Source organism: Danio aesculapii, chromosome 6, assembly GCF_903798145.1.
Source record: "Danio aesculapii chromosome 6, fDanAes4.1, whole genome shotgun sequence".
In the NCBI taxonomy this organism is placed as follows: domain Eukaryota; kingdom Metazoa; phylum Chordata; class Actinopteri; order Cypriniformes; family Danionidae; genus Danio; species Danio aesculapii.
This window is the reverse complement of record NC_079440.1, coordinates 33282322-33308755: the sequence shown is the minus strand read 5'-3', so window position 1 is coordinate 33308755 and position 26434 is coordinate 33282322. Positions and strand designations below refer to the sequence as shown.

At 35.9% G+C, this 26434-nt stretch overlaps 1 protein-coding gene across 2 annotated transcripts in view; it reads left to right on the top strand.

Moving 5' to 3' along the window:
* pde4ba (phosphodiesterase 4B, cAMP-specific a) overlaps positions 1–26434 on the top strand; it is a 303391-nt gene that overhangs the window by 131632 nt on the left and 145325 nt on the right. The window lies entirely within an intron of this gene.

The following is a 26434-nucleotide window of genomic DNA, read 5'->3' as shown; positions in this document are numbered from 1 at the left end:
TAAAAACTTTTTTCCAAATCAATGTAACAACACAAGACAACACAAGACTAAGCAAAGAAGCAAACTGAGGGGTTAAATGCGTCAAAATATGGAATGAAACCAGACGCAGGTGAACATGATAAATTAAACAATGATTTTTTGATAAGTAAAATGCACAGCTAAGCACTTTATATCCCTTTTTCTCATTATTTACATTTTATTGAGCCCTCAGATTCCAAATTTTCAAATAAAATCTTTAAAAATTAAACTTAAGACTGGTTTGGTGGTTCACCAATATTGTAATATTATTACAATCTAAAACAACTGTATGTTTATATGTATTTATATTTAGCAGTCAATATACTCTAGTCAGGTCAGTGTTACATGATCATTCACTATTCTAATATGCAATTTCTTAAGGATTTAGATGTATTATTATTATTTTTATCATTATTATTATTAGTAGTAGTAGTAGTACTACCAGTAGTAATAGTATAAATCAAATACACATGTAGAAACTGAGAAAACGTTCTCATACAAAGGCAAAGAATAAAGTAAGCATGTTGAAAAATCTAAAAATATAAACCCCTTTTTAAAAAAATTAATTCATTAGCCAAAGAGACAGATCGGTTTTATCTGTATTCCTTTTTTCAGTGACATTCTGAATATAGCACAATAATAAGCCCTAATTTGCATAGTAAGAAGGCAAATTTGCTCTGTAAAGTACAATGACCTAATTAAATAGCCAATGCCTAGTCAAACCGGTTAGTGGGTGGTTGGTCTATTCAGGTTATAGTGCTGAAATACTAAGCTCTATTTGATGAATTTGTCCATCATTTTCCTCCATTGTAAATCACAATAAAGTCTTTTTCCATTCCACAATAACACGGACAAAAAAGGTGCCACATTTCTCTTTCAGAACATGTCTGCATTTATAAGAATGTGTGTGTGTGTTTCGTTTGTGTGTGTGTGTGAGTCTCCTCCACTCAGTGGAGCCTATTTATTGCTTTCAAACCTTTGTCCTTGAGCCATGCATGTGTATTTACGTCTCCATTACTGTGTGCTGTGCAGAGCTGAGGCCTTTCATGCTCCTACATCTAAAAGTAGAGGCAGCTCCGACTGACATTTATCTCTGAGTGTGGATTAGGTTTATTATTTAAAAGTCTTATCTGAAGAGAGTTTTTCATTACTTCGGATGGATCGCTCACAGTATATAAGACCTAATTCCTAGGAAGTGAGAGGAAACTAATGTAAGTCCCTCATTCGGCGGTTGTAGCTGGAGCATTGGCATGCAGAGTGTGTAGTATGGCAACCTTTTCCAATCTGGTAACACACACACATCATTTGAAGGTCAACGTTTCACATTTCTCTGCTGGAATGCTGTGATACCAAAAAGGTTTTTAAGTCTTATTGACTAGTGAACTATGCAAGTTTAAGTCAAATAAATTGTAATTTCTAGGAAAAATGTTGAATAGAATGAGAATTTCTGTCTTTGATGGAAATACCAGCTTAGATACATTATTAGAGATTATTATCAGACACATTATTAGTGTTCATATAGATATTGTGTTTCACACTTTGATTCAATGCCTTAAAAATATCAGTATGTGACACAATACACGAAAATATTAATAGCATAAAATCTGAACTATACAAAATCTTGTACTTTTAAAGTAAATCAATTAAATCTGGTGCCCTTTTAGTTGTGACAATGTTTCAGTCTACATCATTAACACATTTTATATAATTTATAAATCTTGTGATTACCCTTTGTCTTAAAGTGCACTTATGTTACCCCTTTTACATATATAAGACGAGCTTTAGGTATCTCCAGAATGTGTCTCTAAAGTTTCAGCTCAAAATACCCAATAGATAATGTATTATGGCCTCCAGAATATGCCAATTTTGGTGTCTGAGTACATTGTAGCTGCTTTTGTAGCCTGTGGCTTTAAATGCAATTGAGCTGCTTCTCCCTGCCCACCGTTCCCATGTGCGTGCCTGTTTCTAATCATGCGTTACGTCAGATAAGCAGCACAGTGATACAGACTCGGATGAAGCTGAAATACAGCTCATTAGTCAAAAATACCAAGTAAGTTTATTTGATGTATTTGTGGTGGAGTTTATTCAAGCCTTTCTGAAATGATGAGTCTCACACGAATGCCATTTGCAGTGCACACATACACACATATTAGCGTTTACTGACACCATGCGGCCGTGGTGATTATATCGGTTAAGAATGACATAGCGATTTTACTGTCTTTATTACAAACGTGTTCTGTTTTAAAAACGCTTTAAACCTATAAAACTTATAAAACTTACAGAGAGTTATAACAGATAGTTTAATCCCAGTTTATTTGCTAAAAAATGTTTTGTGGACATGTGTATACAAGTTATTATAGAAACATGGTGCCTGCAATCAATTTGGTGGCAGGGGAAAACTGCACTCCTACGTCACGTTGTGGTCGGCCTCAAAATCACTGGGATTGAGTACTATTTTAAGATCAGGAAGTTTTTAAATTAAGAGACTTGTTGTGTTTATAGTATAGCACTCCATTATGACAGTGGACACACTACATATACAGACAGTTCTGTCCAAACAGCTTACTAAAGTTCATTTGCATCATTGGTACCCTTTAAAGTACAATTCTCGCTATTAACAAACTATTTGCTGACTTTTATCTTAATATAAACTCTAATTATCTGCTTATTAATAGTTATAGATAGTTGTTAAGTAGGAAATTGTTAGAATTAAGGATGTAAAATAAGATCATCAAATTATTTTAATTATTTTAATATTATATTTATATTATTTTAATTAACAGTCACAAAGGGTGTAATAACATTTAAAAAATTGGGGATAATTTTAATACTTTTTGGGGGGGGATTGTTTTTCTTGTGGTGATCCATGTCAAACATAACCAGCGTACTAAATATAGCTTGTAAGTCTATTTACCTAATATTGGGTTCAGTCTTTTGTGAACTTATTTTTTTGAACTAGAACAGATTTTGCATTTTTGAAAGTGTCTGAAAAAGTAAGGGGAAATTCTATTAAGGAAAAAACATCATGGTAGTGTCTAACTATAAAAGAGTTAGTCCACTACGATATCATATTTGATAGTTGATGTGTAGTGTAGCTGTGTTAACATAAACACCATCTCTGGATGTAATATGCTCAAAGGTCAGAGTTAGCTTAGCGAACAAAGTTTGGGGATTACAAAAAAAACAAAAACATCCGGGCTAGTGAGATCACAAATGCTACAGGTTACGCGCATACACCGCAGGCGGCATTGGGCCGTGGTCAGAGGCACTGTAACGATATAGCAGAGAAAGCTAAAATGCCACCCAAACGCTGCTATTTCCACAGAGCTTGTTCTGTTTCTATGGTGGCCGGGAAGTGCAAAACAACATTACAAAGTATGAAACACTTTTACGAAGCTGAAGACAAATTTACATTTTAGAAAACATTTTTACCTATCATAAGACACAATTACATAGGAAAAACGGTTTTACCAAGGACGGAACAAATTTAGATTAAAAAAAATTAATTAACAAGACGCAAAACACTTTTACCAGTCCTGAAACAAATTTACAATGACAGATTCTGTTTCACACTTTGTAATGTTGTTTTGCACTTCCCAGCCACCATATGTTTCTGTATTTAGGCTTCCAACAGACATGACTCAAATGTTGGAGCAAGTGCGGAAATAAGGATGTAAACAACAGGAAATGCTATTTGGCACTATTAACAATTTAGCTACAAATTGATTTTTATCCGTAAAATCGATGTTAACACCTACAATCTTTCGCAGCGCTTGCAGTGTCTCTCTTTGCGGTCACGTTTCCTGCGTTATACCACTCAAATAATAAATCTGCAAAAGATATGTGAACGTTTCATATTACTTACACATGCTTATTCTGAATATATGTGAAAGACACTTGTCAGATTTTATTTTAAAGAGCAGGCGAGAGGTTTAGTTGTCCTCTGTGTCATTTTCTGTCTGATTCAGGCACAAACTGATACGGCTAACAGCTACTGTGACTGAAAGTGTTTACACAGCGCAAAAGCGCTTGCCTTTAGGGCGTGATGCTTTCTGGTGACGTGGAGACCATCCACGAATCCACAAATGTTAGCTTACCAATCAGAGCCTCTTGAGGGCGCCCGTTTCAGAGGAACTAAGAAATATGACAGTCGTTTTCGTGTTAGCTGAGTAGCTGTATATAATCAAAGTAAGATATATATATATATATATATATATATATATATATATATATATATATATATATATATATATATATAAATGATGTGGTTTTCTACAAATGAAGCATGAGCACGCATTGCTTTGCTTCTTATAAACACAGCCAAGCCTTAAAAATACACGGTGGACCACCCCTTTAAGCATGTTTGTAATATAGACATGGCATATTCAGCCTACGCACAACTAGACTGAATGAAGCTGTTCTGTTTTTATTTTGTTATCAATTTCATGAACAATATAACATGTTGTTTACAATATTATAAATAGCAACTTTATCCACAGTATCGAACAATATTAGAAAGAAGAGAACATCGTGTTTTCATCTCTAATTAGATCACACAGTGGACTAGCTTTTCATGTTGAATATTTGCCATAAATCGGAATAAACAAACACAGACGCACACACACACGTATTACTGAATGAGTCATAGAGTTGAAGGAGAAGGATAAAGAGAAGCACATTTTAGGAATGTGTTTACATGCTTCCTCGAGCGTCTGATCCGCTGTGTCCAGCATTCGATTTAATGAGTAAATATGAGGTTAATGTAAGGACAACCGCAGCATGAACGTCTTTTTCTCTGTGCTAAGCATTTATCTACTTTAAAGCATGCTCTGCTGCTAAACGGAAAATAAAATACAGAGATTTGAAAATTGTAACAGCAAAATATATTTAATAGTATTAAGCAATGCTACAAATTTTCATTATTACACAGCTGTCTGGAATACTTGATTTCTGATCGGTCAGTCTTGACATTCCAATTTATGTTTTCCAGAGATAACAAGAACTGAATAACACAGGCTCATCCAGGTACTTTGAATGATCTTTACCATTAGTGAACAAGTTACGGTACATGCTTGTCTGTCACTCTATCTTGTGACTGAATAATACCCTGGTTAGTGTATGCTCCATTCAGCAAGTTTCGTTTCTGTCAGCTTTGCGTTTTTGACTGTTTGGTGCCATCTTGTGGCAGAATAATACCCTGGTTAGTGTATGCTCCATTCAGCAAGTTTCATTTCTGTCAGCTTTGCGTTTTTGACTGTTTGACGCCATCTTGTGACAGAATAATACCCTGGTTAGTCTATGCTCCATTCAGCAAGTTTCATTTCTGTCAGCTTTGCGTTTTTGACTGTTTGGCGCCATCTTGTGACAGAATAATACCCTGGTTAGTGTATGCTCCATTCAGCAAGTTTCATTTCTGTCAGCTTTGCGTTTTTGACTGTTTGACGCCATCTTGTGACAGAATAATACCCTGGTTAGTCTATGCTCCATTCAGCAAGTTTAGTTTCTGTCAGCTTTGCGTTTTTGACTGTTTGATGCCATCTTGTGACAGAATAATACCCTGGTTAGTGTATGCTCCATTAAGCAAGTTTCGTTTCTGTCAGCTTTGCGTTTTTGACTATTTGACGCCATCTTGTGACAGAATAATACCCTGGTTAGTGTATGCTCCATTCAGCAAGTTTCGTTTCTGTCAGCTTTGCGTTTTTGGCTGTTTGGCGCCATCTTGTGACAGAATAATACCCTGGTTAGTGTATGCTCCATTCAGCAAGTTTCGGTTCTGTCAGCTTTGCGTTTTTTACTATTTGCTCCCATCTTGTGGCAGAATACTACCCTGGTTAGTGTATGCTCCATTCAGCAAATTTAGTTTCTGTCAGCTTTGCGTTTTTGACTGTTTGGTGCCATCTTGTGGCTGAATAAAACCCAGGTTAGTGTATGCTCCATTCAGCAAGTTTCGTTTCTGTCAGCTTTGCGTTTTTGACTATTTGACGCCATCTTGTGACAGAATAATACCCTGGTTAGTGTATGCTCCATTCAGCAAGTTTCGTTTCTGTCAGCTTTGCGTTTTTGGCTGTTTGGCGCCATCTTGTGACAGAATAATACCCTGGTTAGTGTATGCTCCATTCAGCAAGTTTCGTTTCTGTCAGCTTTGCGTTTTTGGCTGTTTGACGCCATCTTGTGACAGAATAATACCCTGGTTAGTGTATGCTCCATTCAGCAAGTTTCGGTTCTGTCAGCTTTGCGTTTTTTACTATTTGCCCCCATCTTGTGGCAGAATACTACCCTGGTTAGTGTATGCTCCATTCAGCAAATTTAGTTTCTGTCAGCTTTGCGTTTTTGACTGTTTGGTGCCATCTTGTGGCTGAATAAAACCCAGGTTAGTGTGTGCTCTATGCAGCCAGTTTAGTTTCTATCAGCTTTGCACATTTGACAGTTTGGCACTATTTTCTGACTGAATGAAATGCATGTTAACGTATGCTCCATCAGCTCCACTTCACATCAGCTCCCTGCTGATAAGGCTGTCGTGTGTGGGGTGGTTGTTTTTAGGTTATTAGTTCAAATTAAAATGATAAAGATACCTTTTGAGCCTTTCCTGTCAAGCTGTGTCCTGCTTGATTTTGGGTACAAGTTTTTGATCAGTAAGAACAATTGAATTCATGAGTTTTATTTAGGTAAAATATCGGGTTTACAGTGCCTATAGAAAACCATCATACCCCTTTGAAATAATTACTAAATTTGTCATACAGCCTGAAATCAAATCACATTCCAAATAACTTTTCCAGCCTTTAAAATGCTTTTGTAGCCTTCTCCTAATGTGTGTCTACAACTTTACCCTGAAGGTCATTTGAAGGCAGGGAGTAATGTGAGTAAAGGTATAGATTTTCACAGGGTATGAGGCTTTTCTATAGGCTCTCTATACTGACATTGAGTTAAGATCCATTCACCCTCAGAATGATAACTATATAATATTGTTATAATCACAACAACTAAATTTACAGGGGTAAAACTTAAATTAAAACTTTTTAAAATTTACATTTTTAACTTAAATTAAAGCATCTGATCGTACCAATGTGTATGTCCAAACTATGCAGTTCACCAGCATCATGTCACTATAGATGAGTTATTTTAAATACACTGTTATGATTTTAAAGTATATTTAAGAATTTAGTTTTGTCTGTGTTAGACTACAGTTGGAATCTTATCTTGATTCTTGCCTGAACATTATAGGCATTAGTTTCATGTGTCATTCATTCATGTGCCATTCATTCCTTTCACAGAATAGAAGAGAGGCTTCCAGAAGGGTGCGTAAATGGCACGTCCTTTAGATTTTCCTGGAAAAATGATTCTAATCTGTTTCCTAGACAACCTAGGAAGATGAAAAGGGTTTGATTTTCTAATTGTTTTTATTGGTCACACTTTACAGTAAGTTTCCATGAGTTCCATGAGCATTAATGCATTTACATTACTAATTCATTATTAAAATACAAAGTTATGCTTGTTATCATTAGATAAAGTGTGAGTTAACAAGATGAACAACTTTTGTTTTCATTAGCTAATGTTGAGAAAGATGAATAAACACTGTAATAAGTATCTTGTTCATTGTTCATGTTAGTAAATACAATAACTAACATTAAAGTGTGCATGAACCGGAAGTTGCTGAGAATTGATATAGTTGCTTAACAAAGAATCGAAAATTGAAAATTACCTAAAAAGTGTATTAATAACCGCACATTAATTGCTCACCTAAAGAATAACAATGTGCGCTGGCACGATAAATATTGCAAATTTAGATTTCACACAGGTTTTAACTAATGGAACCTTATTGTAAAATGTTTCATTACAAGCTGTACACAAAATCTCCAGCGCTGTTCTTTCCAGGGCTGTCAAAAACAAATAAATATAGCCCCCCTCAGTATACTATTGGACAGGTCATCATGACACAGAGAGACTTCATGCACCATAAATTGGAGTGCTTGCTTTTCTGGTCCAGTTTTACACTTGGCTCATTATACAGTATTAGAGTAGGTGGATCATCAGGAAAACTGAGGTGCTTCACTTATTTTTTCCACAACAATAGGCAGTTACAGGTGTACAGAACACGATTTTGAAGCTACAATGAGTGTGTTTTCATGTTAGCAAAGAAATTGTATTGGGAGGCTGCTTTTAGCCGGATGATTTATTGGGCCTGTTACATTTCAAATGAATGCAATTGAGAATCAGTCGATAGCAGTGGCTGCTCTGTCATGCAGTCTCACTTTAACCTGTTACCCAGCATTCAGCTTAAATATGATTCAGCTCCTCTGGGAGAACAGAAAGTGAGAACAATGAGGGGAGAAATGCAGACGGCGAAGAAAGAGAGCAGATAAAATGGTTTTCAGAAATGCACTGAAATAGTCCTTGTTGGTGTCCATTTAATCAAGTTTCCTATTCATTGCATGGCATGGAATATAATATGTGCAAAGGAAGCGATGGTGATAGGGTGGATTGTCCTCGTTTTTTGCTCTCATTAATGCTGGATAAATCAACAGCGAGTTTGGAGCACAGCTGGATGCATGTTTTGTTGATGAGATGCGTTTGATCTGACTGTTGTTTTTGTGGAATCGCAGTTCTGATTGCCAGCACACGTCTGGCGGATTAGGGCACGTTATTAGATTCATTATTAATTTGAGCGGTAAGATGGTTAAAAGTTGACTCTTGAGAAGACCTAATATAACTGGTTTAATCTGTTTTAAACTGAAGACTAGAATAGCTTTGGCGTGAAAGCTTTTCACGCCAAGTATAAATACTTTTATTAAGAAATAAGGTACGAGGGTGTGTTTTTTCTCAAAACAGCACAGCTTATTTACCATATTGCTTTAATTTTTTTTACGATATACCATATTTACTATAAAACATTTACATTTAGTCATTTAGCAGACGCTTTTATCTAAAGCGACTTACAAATGAGGACAAGGAAGCAATTTACACATCTATAAGAGCAGCAGTGAATAAGTGCTATAGGCACGTTTCAGGTGTGTAAAGTCTAAGAAGCAAAGCATTAGTAATGTTTTTTTTTTTTTCAGAGAGTACAGTTAGTGGTATAGCCAGAGAGGCAGTTAAGATTAGGAAGGAAAGGGGAGACAGTTGAGTTTTTAGTCGTTTCTTGAAGACAGCAAGTGACTCTGCCGTTCTGATGCAGTTAGGGAGTTCATTCCACCAACTGGGCAGATTGAATGCGAGAGTTCGGGAAAGTGATTTCTTCCCTCTTAGGGATGGAACCACGAGGCGACGTTCATTCACAGAACGCAAGTTTCTGGAGGGCACATAAATCTGCAGAAGTGAGAGCAGATACGAAGGAGCAAAGCCAGAGGTCGCTTTGTAAGCAAACATCAGAGCTTTGAATTTGATGCGAGCAGCAACTGGCAGCCAGTGCAAACGGGTGAGTAGCAGAGTGACATGTGCTCTTTTGGGTTCATCAAAGACCACCGGTGCTGCTGCGTTCTGAAGCAGCTGAAGAGGTTTGATAGAATTAGCTGGAAGCCCGGCTAGTAGAGAGTTGCAATAATCCAGTTTGGAGAGAACAAGAGCTTGAACAATGAGTTGAGCTGCATGTTCAGATAGGAAGGGTCGGACCTTTCTGATGTTATAGAGTGTGAATCTGCAAGATCGAGCAGTTCTAGAAATGTGGTCAGAGAAGTTTAGTTGGTCATCAATAAAACACAATACAAATATTAAATGTGACCTATACAGCATTTTGAGGAATTCACTTTTTTTACATGGTGTTTGGACAGCAATGTGTGTCCACATTATGTAAACAACTAGCCTATAGTAGTAAAAATTCACCCACCCACCATTCTCGTAAAACAGGAGTTTCTGAAAATATGCTGAAGGCAGTGTGGTCACAGCATGAAAGTCACGGTTTCGAGCCTCGGCGGAGTCAGTTGTTATTTCTGGATGAGTTTGCATGTTTTTTGTATCCTCCGGGTGCTCCAGTTTCCCCCACAAGTCCAACAACATGCACTATAGGTGAATTGGGTAGCCTAAATTGGCCGTAGTGTATATGTGTGAATGAGAGTGTATCCCAGTGATGGGTTGCAGCTGGGAGGGCATCCGCTACGTAAAACATTTGCTGGATAAGTTGGCGGTTAATTCCACTGTGGTGACCCCTGAATAATAAAGGGACTAAGCCCAAAAGAAATGAACGAATGAATGAAAATATGCTGTTGCAGATTTCAACTTAATGTGACATCACAAGCTCCACCCACAGCTGTTCATGAGCTGTCCTAGCATAGCATAGATCAGACTCAATGCATCTGAGACATTTATTCCCAATAAGCTAGAGAAGAGCGCTACTTTTTTCAGTTTTTCTTTTGTAGCTCACAGCACAGACAGCAATAGACACTTTTTTAAAACACAGATCTAATTTAAACATGATTTCTTTTAACTGTTTGCTTTCATAAACATGTCTGACTACAGCCTGCTTTCCATTACAGGTTTGTGAAAAGCCTTTTGTATTGTTATCAACCAATGTCATGAAATATTTTATTCATTTTCTGCATTGTCATTTAAAAAAATAAGTTTATAGCCATAGCCTTAAAGAAGCATTTAACTTTTTTCTTGTGCCAGACGACATGTAAATGTGAAAAACAATTGTTTAATTGTTTTAACTCGATGTTATACTCTGATTTGATTAATTGAAGTTATCAATTAGTAATTATTATGTAATTGTATACAAAACTTTTAAAAAAACGTTTTTTTCTAACTATTTGAAAAAATTAAATAAATAATCATTGAGATTATATATTTTATTTATTATTGATGTTATTATTATTCATTCATTCATTCATTTACTTTTTGGCTTAGTCCCTTTATTAATCTGGGGTCGCCACAGCGGAATGAACTGCTAACTTATCCAGCACATGTTTTACGCAGTGGATGCCCTTCCAGCTGATGCCCTTGACCCCTGATTAAATAAGCCGGAAAGAAAATGAATTAATTAATTTTTATTATTATTATTATTATTATTATTATTATTATTATTATTATTCATTCATTTTCTTTTCGGCTTTCTTTTACGGACAATTTAGCCTACCCAATTCACCTGTACTACATGTCTTTGGACTGTGGGGGAAATCAGAGCACCCGGAGGAAACTCACGCGAATGCAGGGAGAACATGCAAACTCCACACAGAAACTCCAACTGAGCCGAGGCTCGAACCAGTGACCTTCTTGCTGTGAGGCAACAGCATTATCTACTGCGCCACTTCATCGCCCTATTATTATTATTATTATTATTATTATTATTATTATTATTATTATTATTATTATTATTATTATTATTATTATTATTATTATTATCATCATCATCTTATATTACTACTATATTATCAGAAATGTTGAAATTACATAAGGGTGAGTAAAAGAATATTTTTAGATAAACATTTTTAAGGCATCAATCTCATTTAATTTTATGCCGTATACAACAGATTGCATTAGGCTGCAACACTGAGAAGTGGTCTAATATTGAGTCTCTAATATGAAACTCTCTAATATGAAACTTTTTATTGAAAAGTTTATCCTTTTAACTGATCAAGTCATAAAAAGGTATGTTTAAAACCTTATTTTCTAAAGTGAAAAAACAGGCAAAGTCATTTTAGTTGCATTGGGATGTGATTTATGGAAGACATCTTGAGATAGGGAGACACTAATGAAGGTTGTTTTTTACGAAGAAGAAAACAACTATAGCTGGATATTTATTAATATAATTTTTTTAGGCACTGGACATTTATGGAATGATCATGGTGAGAGCATATTTTGCTGTTTGTGGAAATTTCTGTACTTATGGAAAGTGAGTTCCTTTGGTTGGACAGTCTGTCACATTGTCAATTCATAAGACTTGGTGACATTTCAGCTAGAAAAGTTTTCTCCCAGAAGTTTTTTTCTTATTTATTTTTTGGCCGTTATTTCAACTTTTTTTTGCAAAGCATGTCAAAGAAATCAGTATCTTCAGCCAAAAAACAAAAGAAAACTTAAACAAAAAAAACAAAACATGATGACACTATTGACCTTATTCTTCATTACAGAAGTGTGCTCGTTTTTGCTATTGTTTTAGAACTTCCAATTCAGTTGCCTATGGGAGAAATGACTAGGAATAATAAACGGCAGAAGACAGTCAAACTGCTTGCGCTACAAACAAGTGTTGATTATACAAATGTGACTATACAAAAAAAAAAAACAGAATAAATAATTAGGAAAAATAATAAGAATAAATTAATAAGAAATTATCGGATAGTAACATCAAGCAGCATAACGAGCTATTTTAACGTCAAAAAATGAATGGAAGTGAATGAGACCGGAAGTCTTGAGCCTAAAAGATTCAAATGGTTGTGCCTGCTCGTACACAAAGAATAAGGTGAATTGCAAGGAATATTGTTGTGTCAATTAGTTTTATATGTAATACCAATCTTTTTCTTTTTGCTCTACTTTAGTATTTAGGAAAGCATTAAATTAACTGTGTACAATATATCATAATTCTAGAATCTATAGCATATATCATATTGAAAATACAACAGCGATTGGCATACATTCTACAATTATATACTGTAAATATATCATTTTGTTGCATTTTCTCTCGTATTGAAGAGCAGTACATTTAAATTGCACAGATCTGCCATATTGTGCATTAATTTTCCAAAAAAATGAATTCATTGGCGGTTCATTCCGCTGTGGCGACCCCTGATTATTAAAGGGACTGAGCCGAAAAAGAAAAAGAATGAATGAATGATTTTATTAAAAGGCATAATTCACTTCACTTGACCTTCTAATGACCTTCAGAGGTTTTATCGCTCTTCCTGGATGAGCAACATCTGCTTGACCACAGAACATTGTGACTAATGTTTGAGCAACTAAAATTTCCCTATGCTTTAAAAAATACATCATTTGATCAACAAAGAAATAAGCAAACTTTTAATGACCCTTCACCACATTATCTATGATTGAATAATATGCATAAAAACATGTCATGTCAAGCATTCATATTGAGAAACAAATCACTTTAAGATGAGTGTATGTCTACTTTCTTGCGCTCTCTCTTTCTCTCTCCACACATACACACACAAACACACACCCTTTTATTCCCCTCACATACGCAGTGTGTTGCTATGGGGACAGGCCCACCGGTTTGCCAAGGGTAGAAATGATAGCAGATTGTGTATCAGTCTGACCGCTGGCATCTCACCCCTTTACCTTCATTTCTCCTCTTCCACAGTAACTGCTCCCCATAAACCTGTTGTCATCGCAGCACCTCTCTAACAATGGTTTTCCTGACTCAGGAATCTGAGCCAATCGCTCGATCTCCCATTAGTGTAGGTCATCAGACCGAGCCCCCTTTTTTATCGATTTTCTCGCTGAAGCTTTTGCACATCCTTTAACAAACGCTTTGGGGTTGCTTTGGAAAGCTGAAATTATCTAAGTCTATAGATGTATACTACAGCTAAACCTCCAACATTTCTCGCATTGTCACAGGTTATTCACTATAGTTAAAAAATGGTACTGAAATATGACAATAACTTAGCAATAATTTGTGTCAGAACTATTTATTTGTGATAATGTCAGATAACTTTGACGGAAATTTACAGTTTATTTAATGGATTACAATTAACCAAAAATGATTCAGACATCTGTTAGTGTGTCATTATTTTTAGAACAATCAATACTTTGTTGGGCAACCTTACCCTCAATGACAGCCTGCACTCTCCTGATGCTGTCAGCCAGATTGATGCAAAAGTGAACAGATTTTTTCCTAGATTCTGTTTATTTTTAGTCTGATTTAATATGTGACAGTGTAGAGTTTTTGTGTGTGTGCAGGCATAAATTATTATTGTGTAGTTAAAGTAGTTTTTATTATCGTACATGCACGCTTTTCTTCTTCCATTTCCCTTGCTGTGAGCTTTGTATACTGACTTATGCCTATTTATTCAGTAGCAGACATGTTATAAATGTATAAATGATAAATGTTAAGATCCCTAAGAAATCACTAATACATAAATACACTTCATTGAACATGTACTGTACACGTGTAGACATCACTTATATACTATATAACTGCAGGTTAACTATGTTTATATATATTAACGTTAACTGTTAAAATCTATTAGTTACTAGTTAATTAGTTCAATAGGATTTAGGTCTGGGTTCTGGCTGGGCCACTCAAGGACATTCACCAAGTTGTTGTGAAGCCACTCCATTGATATTTTGGTGGTGTGCTTTGGGTCATTGTCCTGCTGGAAGACGAACTGTTTCCCTAGTCTGAGGTCAAGAGCACTCTGAAGCAGGGCTTCATTCAGGATGTATCTGTACATTGCTGCATTCATCTTTCCCTCTGTCCTGACTAGTCTTCCAGTTCCTGCTGCTGAAAAACATCCCCACAGCATAATACTGCCACCACCGTGCTTCACTGTAGGGCTGGGATTAGCCTGGTGATTAGCAGGGCCTGGTTGTCTCCAAACGTAATGGCTGGCATTCACTCAAAAGAGTTCAATTTTAGTCTCATCAGACCAGAGAATTTTGTTTCTTATGGTCTGAGAGTCCTTCACATGCCTTTTGGCAAATTCAAGACTGGGAGGGACTTCCGTGTGGCACTCTACCATACAGGCCTGATTGGTGGATTGCTGCACAGATGGTTGTACTTCTGTAAGGTTCTCCTCTCCCCACAGAAGAATGCTGTAGCTCAGACAGAGTGACCATCGGGTTATTGATCACCTCCCTGACTAAGGCCCTTCTCCCTGATTACTCAGCTTAGATGGCCGGCCAACTCTAGGAAGAGTCCTGGTGGCTCCAAACATCTTTCACTTACGGATGATGGAGGCCAATGTGCTCATTGAAATTTTGAGAGCAGCAGAAATTTTTCTATAACGTTCCCCAGCCTTGTGCCTCGAGACAATCCTGTCTCCGAGGTCTACAGGCAATTCTTTTGTCTTCATTCTTGGTTTGTGCTTTGACATGCACTGTCAACCCTGGGACCTTATATAGACAGGTGTATGCCTTTTCAAATTATGTCCAATCAACTGAATTTACCACAGGTGAACTCCAGTTACTAAGCTGAAACATCTCAAGAATGATCAGTGGAAACAGAATGTACCTGAGCTCAATTTAATAAATTAATTTAATCCATATTGGAATAAGGCTGTAACATAAAAAATTGTGGAAAAATGAATACTTTGAATACTATACTTTCTGAATGCGCTGTACAATCGAAGTATCAAGGATTGTTTTCACATGGTTGTTCACAAAGCACAGATTAAATACCACAAAAACAAGTTCAATGTTTTTGTGATCCATAAACGAATGTATGGAAGACTTTTTTGCTCTATCTCACCACGTACAGTGTCGTACTTTGGATGTGGAGCAGACTGGGTTCAAGATAAATGACATGGGCATGATGTACTTTTCTCATCTTGTTTGCTTTTAAAAACCAATATTGGTTGGGTTCATGAAATGGAGCGTGTGGGCCAGTTGATCGCAAGGTGATATATTTATGCATGCAAGCTGTCTCATGGAACGTACATGAGAAGGATGTGTAAATTTGAGAAAAACGTAGCCCAGTAACGTATTTGAGGTTTGCAAAAAATGCACAGTGGTCCCAAGTGGATTCACAAGAAGATGTGTAAATGGCACGTGTGAGAAAATGTAGCCTAGTCACTTATTTGATTGCTGTTTGATCAACTGTGTGATGCCATCATGTCAATATGGACCAAAATCTCTGAGGAATATTTCCAGTACCTTGTTGAGTCTATGCCATGAAGTATTAAGGCAGTTCTGAAGGCAAAAAGGGGGTTCAACCTGGTACTAGTAAGGTGTACCTAATAAAGTGGCCGGTGAGTGTATGTGTCTGTAGATTATCTTAAAGCAAATATACAAATAAAATAATATTTACTTAGAACTTCTTAGTGGCAGAATGCACTATTTCCATTTATTTTCATTCAGACTGTATGTTTTTGTTACATCACTACTTATGTTTTGACCTTCCAACTTTGTCCTTAATAAGATCATAAATGTATGATGATGGTGGTATTCATTACATTAAGCACTCAGCTTAAATAAAATGATCTACTGTAATAATGTTATGTAAACGATCACTGGTTTTAACGCATGCTATAACATATCTAAGCCATTGCTCACAGTGGGATCAATTAGTATGAACCAAACTATTTTTTAACTGGTGTGCAAGCTGAAATTTTGCTGATCACTGCAACTGTTTCTGAAGACAATAGCATTTTCTTTTTTGTGTAGAGTCGTGACTGACTGTGTTTTATAAATAATTTAACATGCGTGTCACAGTGTGTTTTGACTCAGGCAAAGAAGAGCAAAGTCTGGACCCCAGAGAAGCAGGTGGAACAGGTTGCGATTGCTGTGCATTTATGCCTCTATTAATATCTAGGGCAGGCCATTCTGTGGTCCTCTCGGCCCGAATGTTCAGTGGGTGAAGTTGCTGAACCCCGTTCACAGACGGCACCAGCTCGGCCAACTCCTGCCATCTGTGCCAGCACATTTGCAGTGTCCCTGAACAGAGAGAGAGAGAGAAAGAGAGAGAGAGAGGGAGAGAGAGAGGCAGGCAGGCAGGAACGGGGGCGTTTGGCAGCAATAAGAACAGTCAAATAACAGGCCCATTGACGGCACATGTGCTGATGGATAGAGTGATGGAAATTACAGCAGGGAATTATCTGGATAATGATGAGGATGATGACGATGATGATCGTTGACATCTAAGATTTTTCATAGACATGTTACAATTGTTTATATGTTTGTGTACTGGGATTTGTCTGTGTTGTTTATTTTGTTTTACATTTTATGTCCATCTATTCTTCTGTTTTTTATGTCTATTCATTCATCCATTCATCCATCCATCCATCCATCCATCCATCCAACCATCCATCCATTTATCCATCCATCCATCCATCCATCCATCCATCCATCCATCCATCCATCCATCCCCCCAGCTATTTATTCATCCATCCAACCATCCATCCATTTATTCATCCATCCATCCATTTATCCATCCATCCATCCATCCATCCATCCATCCATCCCCCCAGCTATTTATTCATCCATCCAACCATCCATCCATTTATCCATCCATCCATCCATCAGTCCATCCATCCATCCATCCATCCATCCATCCAGCCAGCCAGCCAGCCAGCCAGCCAGCCATTTATCCATCCATCCATCCATCCATCAATCCATCCATCCATCCATCCATCCAATTATCCATCCATCCATCCAATTATCCATCCATCCATACATACATACATGCATCCATCCATCCATCCATCCATCCATCCGTTTATCCATCCATCCATTCATCCATCCAACCATCCAACCATCCATCCATTTATCCATCCAGCCATCCAGCCATATATCCATCCACCCATACATACATGCATCATTCCATCCATCCATCCATCCATCCATCCATCCATCCATCCATCCATCGATACATACATACATCTATCCATGAATCCATCAATTCATTATCTACTATTATTCATTATACTGTATATGTTCGTTATTTTTCAACTTTTGTTCTATTTAAACATCATTTCTACGTTTTACATATTTTGGTTAAAGTATTTTTAAACATTAAACTTTAACCTATTTTATTTCAATTAGTTAGCTATAAACTATTCAATTTTTTCTATTTCTTTTTTAATATTTTTTATCTGTTCAATTTAGCTTTTTTGGAGCTTTGTATTTTAAATGTTTACTTAATTTTGCTAATTAAACCATAAATAAAAATCTGTCTGTCCGTTTTTCCATCCATCCATCCAGTATTCACACTATCAATATTATTAGGTTAAGGCAAGTCAAGTCAAGTTGAGCTTTATTGTCATTCTGCTACATGTGTGGACATACAGAGGAATGAAATGTCCGAATACAAAAACAGTGCCACATAAATTAATCATAAATACAAACACAACACTGGACATAAACTATTTAAAAAAAAACACTATGCATTACTAACATATATTATAAGAAATATACACACAAAATAGGCTATACAAGTGCTTTTACATGAGACTGAACAATGTTGTGCAGGATATTGTGCAAGAGAGGTATTAAAACCGCATCTGTTTAATGTTCATCATTTTTTATTATTATTATTTTATTTTTTCAGATTATTTTGTGTTGTCACATGTCACTTTATGTACACTGGAAGCTTCTGTAGCCAAAACAAATTCCTTGTGTGTGTGAAGCACACTTGGCAATAAAACCGATTCTGATTCTGATTCTGATTCTGATTCTGAAAAGTGAATATTGTGCAAAAGAGGTATTCAATGTTTAATATTGTGCAAGAGTTAAGGATTCATTCATTTGAAATGAAATCTTTACAAATCAATCTATTATGTGATGTAAAAGTGACTGCTGTTCATGACTCTGCTTTCATTTAATTAACACATCAATGTTTTTCTTTTCTTTCATGCCTCTGAATGGGATTTAGGTAAGTCCTCATCTTCTCACTCTCCGCATGTCTATGTCATGTTCTCTGTGTTTCTCTCTTTCTCTCTCCCTCTATTTCCATATCTCTTTGAGCTATTAGTGAGAGAGATCCAGCTCTTACATAAGAGGAGGTGAAGTTAATGAGATAGGAGTTATACACTCTTACCTCCGGTATCATATATCGCGCTGCAATAACACTACTGAGGAATTGGCGGTTGTGCAGCTGCTATTACTTATGCAGAATCTATTTCCCTGCTGCCGTCAAAGTGAGGCATTAAGCTTTTTAATCACAGGTCTCTTATAGCACCCTCTAGAAACTACCACCTCCTTTTAGTTGGTTGCACAAGCATCTTCTTGGGGCTCTGTTTTTTTTTTCGTACATCCCTGTTGAGCAACAAAACATTTCACTTATTAATGTGTATCATAAAAAATGCTTTGAAACTAAAGAGTACGCAGTGAAGGAGTCTCTTTATGTTGCTGTTGACTCTGCAAAAGATGAAAATAAAACCGTGGAGTAAAATCTTAAAGGGATATTTCAGCCAAATATGAACATTCTGTCATTATTCACTGACCCTCCTCTTGTTCCAAGCCTGTTTGTGTTTCTTTCCTTTGTTGATCACAAAAGAAGACATTTTTCTACCATTTTTGTACATTTTTTGTAAATATCTTATGTTTCCAAGAAAAAAGAGAGAGAGAAAAAACTCAAAATGGTTTCGAATCACTTGAGGGTGAAAGAATGATGAGTTAATTGAAATTTTTGCGTGAACTATCCCTTTAAGGCCTACATTATTATCACAATTCCATCAGTGGCTGCTACTCTGCATCATGATCCACAGATCTAATTTACCGTTCACTTTTCTTTCCATTGCAAATGTATGTCTCTGTGTTATTTTTAGATATAGGGTTTTTGTTGAGTTTCATTTAATTGCATTCTACTCCGTGTGTTCCAATTCCGTGGCCTTTATTTAATATCTACCATTTCATTTGCCACAGCTAATCAAATTGAACAACTCTGTTTTTCCACTATCGGTGTCAGGGTCTTTTGTAGCGAAATGGCCATTGGGGAAGAGAGAGAGAAGAAACATTGTGGCTGCCGAGGTGCAAACAAATCAAATCTCACTTTGCAGGTTCAAGATCACTGAAGCCATTTCTAGCCACTGATCAATATTGTATGGCCGGTGTAGGTGCCGGAAAGCGGTACTAGGGATGGCCAAAAGGGTTACCCTGGAAACAAGCTTCATGGCATTTACGTCCTTTAACCAGCCAGATTGTTCACCTAGAGGTTAATTGTCTCATGTCAATACTTGAAATGGCAAATATGGGGTATAATTCGATTTCTGTGACATTTACAATGTGTAAAGGCTCTTATGCTTAATTTGATGCTACATTCTATCATGATAATGAATGTTAACAAGTCTAATGTAATGAATGCTGATATACAGTGCAGTTGAGTGAATCTGGGAGTTAATTCAGTGGTGCTTTTGTAGACAGCGCGAGAAAAAGAAACGACTAATGACATAAGAAAAAATGTATGTGCAGAAATAATTCAATCTAGATCAGGGGTTCCCAAACTTTTCAGCCCGTGGCCTGTCATTTATTAATTTATTTAATGGAATATTAACCTCAGCTAAAGAGACTGAACACAATGTTTTCAGCACAAGTATATTCCTGGTTTAATTTTGGAGACCGCCACTCAGAGATCATCCTCAATGTTCAGTTTGGGCCTGTATTTATTTTTATATATTTGATAGCCTTAAAGGTGTCAAAGTTTAACCTGATGCTATAAAATCAATCTGCTGCATCTGACACTATTGCTGTCTTGTTAAGCTAGCGAAAACACACCGAAAAATTAATTTAAAGGCTGATGCCTTTTCATTTGCATGCTGTTGTTTTTACTATTAAAAACTACTATTTTTATCTTCTGTGGGTTATGGTTAAAATATAATGATTGTAATTGTGTAATTAATAATGTAATTGACCCCCACTTTGGGAACCACTGATCTAGATATCACCTTTTAGGTGATGTAATCTGACTTTTTAATTGCTTTAAATTTACTTTTGACTTAAGTTTTTTCATTTATATTTTAAGCAATGCAATCTGACTACTCTTTGATTACTTTTTAGATTATTCATTCATTCATTTTCATTTCGGCTTAGTTCCTTTTTAAAAAGGGGTCGCCACAGCGAAATCAACCGCCAACTTATCCAGCATATGTTTTACAAAGCAGATGTATTTCCAGCCGCAACCCAACACTGGGAAACACACTCATTCTTGCATTCACACAAACACACTACGGCCAGTTAAGCTTATTCAATTCGCCCATAGTGCATGTCTTTGGACTGTGGGGGAAACCGGAGCACCCAGAGGAAACCCATGCGAACACAAGGTGAACATGCAAACTTCACACAGAAATGCCAACTGACTTAGCCGGGGCTCGAATCTTCTATTTCTTGAAAAATAGTTTCTACGAGTGAGGTTTATTTATAGGGCAACACCATGGTGCAGTGGGTAGCACGATCGCCTCACAGCAAGAAGGCTGCTGGTTCAAGCCCCGGCTGGGTCAGTTGGCATTTCTGTGTGGCGTTTGCATGTTGTCCCCGTGTTGACGTGGGTTTTCACTGGGTGCTGCGGTTTCCCCCACAGTCCAAAGACATGCGCTAGGATTGAAGGTGGATTGAAAGGTGGATTGAATAAGCTAAATTGGCTGTAGTGTATGTGTGTGAATGTGAGAGTGTATGGGTGTTTACCAGTGTTGGGTTGCAGCTGGAAGGTCATCCGCTGTGTAAAACATATGCTGGATAAGTTGGTGGTTCATTCCGCTGTGGCGACCCCTGATAAATAAAGTGACTAAGCCGAAAAGAAAATGAATGAATGTAGCAAAATGTAGCACAGCAACATATTAGAGATTCAGTAACAAAGTAGACAGTGACCTCTAGTGGATTTGTCAACAAAAGCTGCAAGCAAACATTGCTGAAGCAACGTATTTCATGGTTCGCAAAAATGTAACCCTGTGCACATATTTCCTACAAGGGTTGGATGCTCCACTATTATCATATATGATCTTATTGGCCTTGTTTTCCTATTATTTGTGCAAAAGATATATATAATTCCTATTTATTACAAAATGATTCAGGCTGAACAGCAGAACATTGTCACGCTTCAGGTACTGAAATGTGAAAAATGGTGCTTTTATACAGTAGGTGTGATGGACAGCCTCATGCTGTGATTGTTTTCTCATCTCTCCACCCTGTTCTGTTCTTCACCTTTGATCCTGTCTGTCTCCATTTGGCAGGCATTTCCTGAGATTTATGAGGCCAATTTTAATATCCACTCACCGACTCGCTCCATTCAGTCATCTTTCAAGTTTTAATGCGTGTTCTTTTAAGAAAATTGCTCCTGAAATGAATCTTATAAACCCCTTTAGGGCAGTTCTTATCAAAGGCTACCGTTTATAGTCACGTTTACTCTGCCTACACACAGACTTGAAATGTTCTTCCACTTCCATTCGGCCAAAACAGCTACATTTGGCACAGCGGATTACTTTTAAATCTGAACCTCTGGGGTTTTTCTTTTTCTCACTTTGATTTCCTCAAGTACCATCCCCTTAAATAGTTTTTTATTTTTTAGAACTAATAATGAAAATTCTGTCAACGTTTACTCTAACCCTCAGTGTACATATATCTTTACATTACATTATGCTTAAATTATTTCCGCTTTCAAATGTTTACTGTAATTCCAAATCTACAGCATTGTCCTTGTGATTCCAAATCACATTTATCCCAAAAATGACAATTTTTTTTTTGGTGCTAGGCCAGTAGGTGGCATTGTCATTTTTTTTAAGAAACACTACACATCTGTCCACATATCATTTGCTGTAATTCACCATTGTTGTGTTGAAAAATGGATACAATTATTTTCACAAAATCATATTTTTTACAATTTAAAAACGTACCAGTTTTTAAACGTTGGCATTATTAGTTGAAAATGGCATTACAATCACATTTCAAAATCATATTTTTACAGAAGAATGTATCATTTTGTAAGTATTTGTTTATTTTACTACTTTTTGAAAAGCAGGAGTGAATAAATTCCAGAACAACCTTTATATTGATAAATACAATTCAGTTCATATTTGTACTCAATTTCTATCAGCCATTTTATTCCTTATAATGTGATAATAAATTGTCATTATATCATTATATATGCATCATTATATATGATTTTCTCTAATCTGAGTTGAAAACTTGAAGAACTAAACTACTTGTATGTTCTTTTTTTATATTTAGATCAGCAGTATGACACAAACAAGCAGTTTTTATTAGCATGAATATTAGCACAAATGCAAATGTGACTCATTTCATACAGTTCATTGAACAAAATGTAATATAAAAAGGCATTTTAAAAAGTCAGTGTGGATGTTTTCACTCTATTTTGCCAATGGAAATAAATGCATAACTTTCAACCATTTAATCTGTCACTCATGAAAAGTCACTTGTTGTGATACTGAATTAATCAGTCACTTTGAACAATTCATCTAAATGAAAGATTCAGTAGCTTAATTATTAAGACTTGCTGCAAACTACTGCCAATTTTAGTTTTTAGTTTAGTTTATTCATTTAATTTCTCTAAACATTTTTGGCAACACTTTATTTTGATCTTTCATTTGAGTACTAGTAGACTGTCAGCCTAATATCTGTTGATACAGACGTTTAACTAACTATAAAAACTTTGCAAGTACTTGTCAACTATCAGTAACCCTAACCCTAACCCCAATCTAACAGTAACTTATAATCTAATGAGAAATAGTTGGCATGTAGATGCAATGTAACTTGGATTCAACAAACGGACCATCAAAATAAAGTGGGACCACATTTCTTAATTCAATATTCAGAATTTAATATTTAAAACAATTTAATTATGCGATTAACCACCGAACAGCATTAAACCATTTTTATAAATTCATCTAAATGCCACTTAAGATGCCGTTTTTGTTCCACTTCTACAGTGCTGAGATAGATTTTGTTAGTACAGATTTTATTTGAGTGGTTAATTCATGATACTGTATGAAATATTTTCTAGATTTGAATTATAAAGTAACACAAAGCTGCAAAGTATCATAATATACTTGGTATTGCAATATTCGAGTTATTCTGTAAGTTTAGGTTATTGTGTAAATGGGACAGTTCACCCCAAAATAAAAAAAAAAAAAAACAATATTCACAATTCACCCTTGAATGGTTCCAAACCTCTTTGAGTATCTTTCTCCTGTTGGACACAAAAGAAGATATTTTGAAGAAAGCTGAAAACCTCTCACCATTAACTTCAATGCAACACAGGCTCATTCTGAAAACATAGCCCTATATACGTTTCTGAAGATTGCAAATTATGTAGCCAGAAGTACGTATGGCTGCATTTCATTTTTTAAATGAACGCCACAGGGTGGTATGACGCTATTGCTTTTCGCACTTAACAACTGACCGCTTACCTCCATATGGACGGCTTTCCCGCTGTTACCAATTTGTCCCGTTAGAGAAAGTTAGTAAGAAAGTACGACAAAAATAATAAGCCAAAAAATAAAATAAAACAAGTAAATAACAGGGTGAGAATGTGGTAAAATCTGAAAACATGGTTAAAATCAGGCGAGGGCTTTTCTTTTTCTGGATTGCTTTTGAAAATTGTCGGTTGGGTTTAGGGAAGTGGGTGGGTCAATCAATACAATTGATTGGGTTTAGAGAAGGAGGAGAGTGGGTCAGTCAGTCATTCAGTCAGTCGACAGCGGCCTCTGGTGCATTTACCCGAGAACAGTAGGCGCGAATGGCACTCGCAAGAGAAATTTGAGATCTCAAAAAACATACACAGCGCTCTAGTGAATACGCAAAAACAAAAATACGCAAAAATATGGATATCAGTGGTTACAGGTTTACAATATTTTTGCAAAATATCTTCTTTTGTGTTCAGAAGAAAGAAAGAGTTTGGTACAGGTGAAGGGTGGGTAATTGATGACAAAATTTCCATTTTTGAATGAACTAAGTAATTTTTTTGTAAATGAGTGTTTTTTTGTGTGTTACTATCAAATATTTTCTTATGTTATTTGTAATCAGTAACAGAGTGCCTTTCTTTTTTTGTCGATTTAACTTTTAGAATGGATGACGTTAAAGGAAACAGTAAAGTGGCCTTTCTCTTGAACACGGCCATTCTTTACATTGTAGTAATTTAGTGAAATTCTCAATGGCTTTTAAAGTACCTTACAAGCACAATGACAAAAAGGTCTTAAGGTTGTCAAAGGCCATTTCAGCTTTTCTTTCATTCAAAGGTCTGCACTCCTTGCTTTTTTTGTGTATGTATTAATCATCAGCTCTTGCGCAGACAGATCAGTGAAGTTGTTGTTGGGTAATTGGCAGTAGTTTCTATGGTTCTGTGATTTGATCCATGGGTTCCGGTTTCGAGACAGACTCCAGGAGATGTGATGTGACATGTCCTGTATGTGGAGGGGTGTAACTCTGGTCCACCTGGGGCTATCAGACAGTGCCGTGTGACAATGATATGAGGAAAAAGGAGCCTTCACACACACACACACACACACACACACACACACACACACACACACACACACACACACACACGCTCCTCACAAAAGAACCAGCGTCACTGATGATGTCATTCCTGCACTGAAAGCTTTCCCGGGTAAAGCTGGCACAGAGTAAACTGGGATGTTTGTCACATCATTTCCAGCCAACATGCTTCAGTTCACTGGTACTGTTCCATTTTAGCTAACAATGCTTTCCTAGTTTTCCAACAAATATTTAGAGATCAAATTGTGTATGTGCAACCTACAGGAAGCTGCATTGGAATGACAGGAAGAATACACTGCTGAGTCCATAAGTAGACAGATATAATATAATGTATATAATTTTATACTGACTTTAATCAAATAAACATTAATTTTAAGTAGTTAAATATTTGTAAAATAATTACATATATATATATATATATATATATATATATATATATACATATACAGTTGAAGTCAGAATTATCAGCCTCCCTAAGGCTGAATTATTAGCCCCCCTGTTTATTTTTTTCCTCAATTTCTGTTTAACGAAGAGAAGATTTTTTTCGACACATTTCTAAACATAATAGTTTTAATAACTCATTTCTAGTACCTGATTTGTTTTATCTTTGTCATGGTGACAGTAAATAAGACACTTCTATACAGCTTAAAGTGACATTTAAAGGCTTAACTAGGTTAATTTGGTTAACTAGGTAGGTTAGGCTAATTGGTCAAGTTATTGTATAACGATAGTTTGTTCTGTAAACTATCGAAAAAATATAGCTTAAAGGGGCTAATAATTTAGACCTTAAAATGGTTTTTAAAAAATTAAAAACTGCTTTTATTCTAGCCGAAATAAAACAAATAAGACTTCAAATGTATATATACAGTTGAAGTCCGAATTATTTGCCATGTATTAAATATATATATATATATTATTAAAATAATATAATATATATATATATATATATATATATATTAAAATAAATATTATTTATTTAGTGTTTTTCCAAATATGCTAAGTTTTAGCGAGTACTAAAGATGAAAAAACAAGATATTTAGAGATCAAATTGTGTATGTGCAACCCAAGCTGCATTGGAATGACAGGAAGAATACACTGCTGGCGCCATATAAATAGACAGATATAATGTATATAATTTTATACTGACTTTAATCAAATAAATAATCATTTTAAATTGTTAAATATTTGTGAAATAATTTTATATATATATATAAATTAAATGCAATGTTATTACATTAGAATAAATATCATTTATTTAATGTTTTTTCCAAATATGCACATTTATAGTGAGTATAAAAGATGCAAAACAAGACAAATCTTGAGACCCAAAACTTTATGTACATATTACTATCTGGAAATATATTTTGCTATTCTG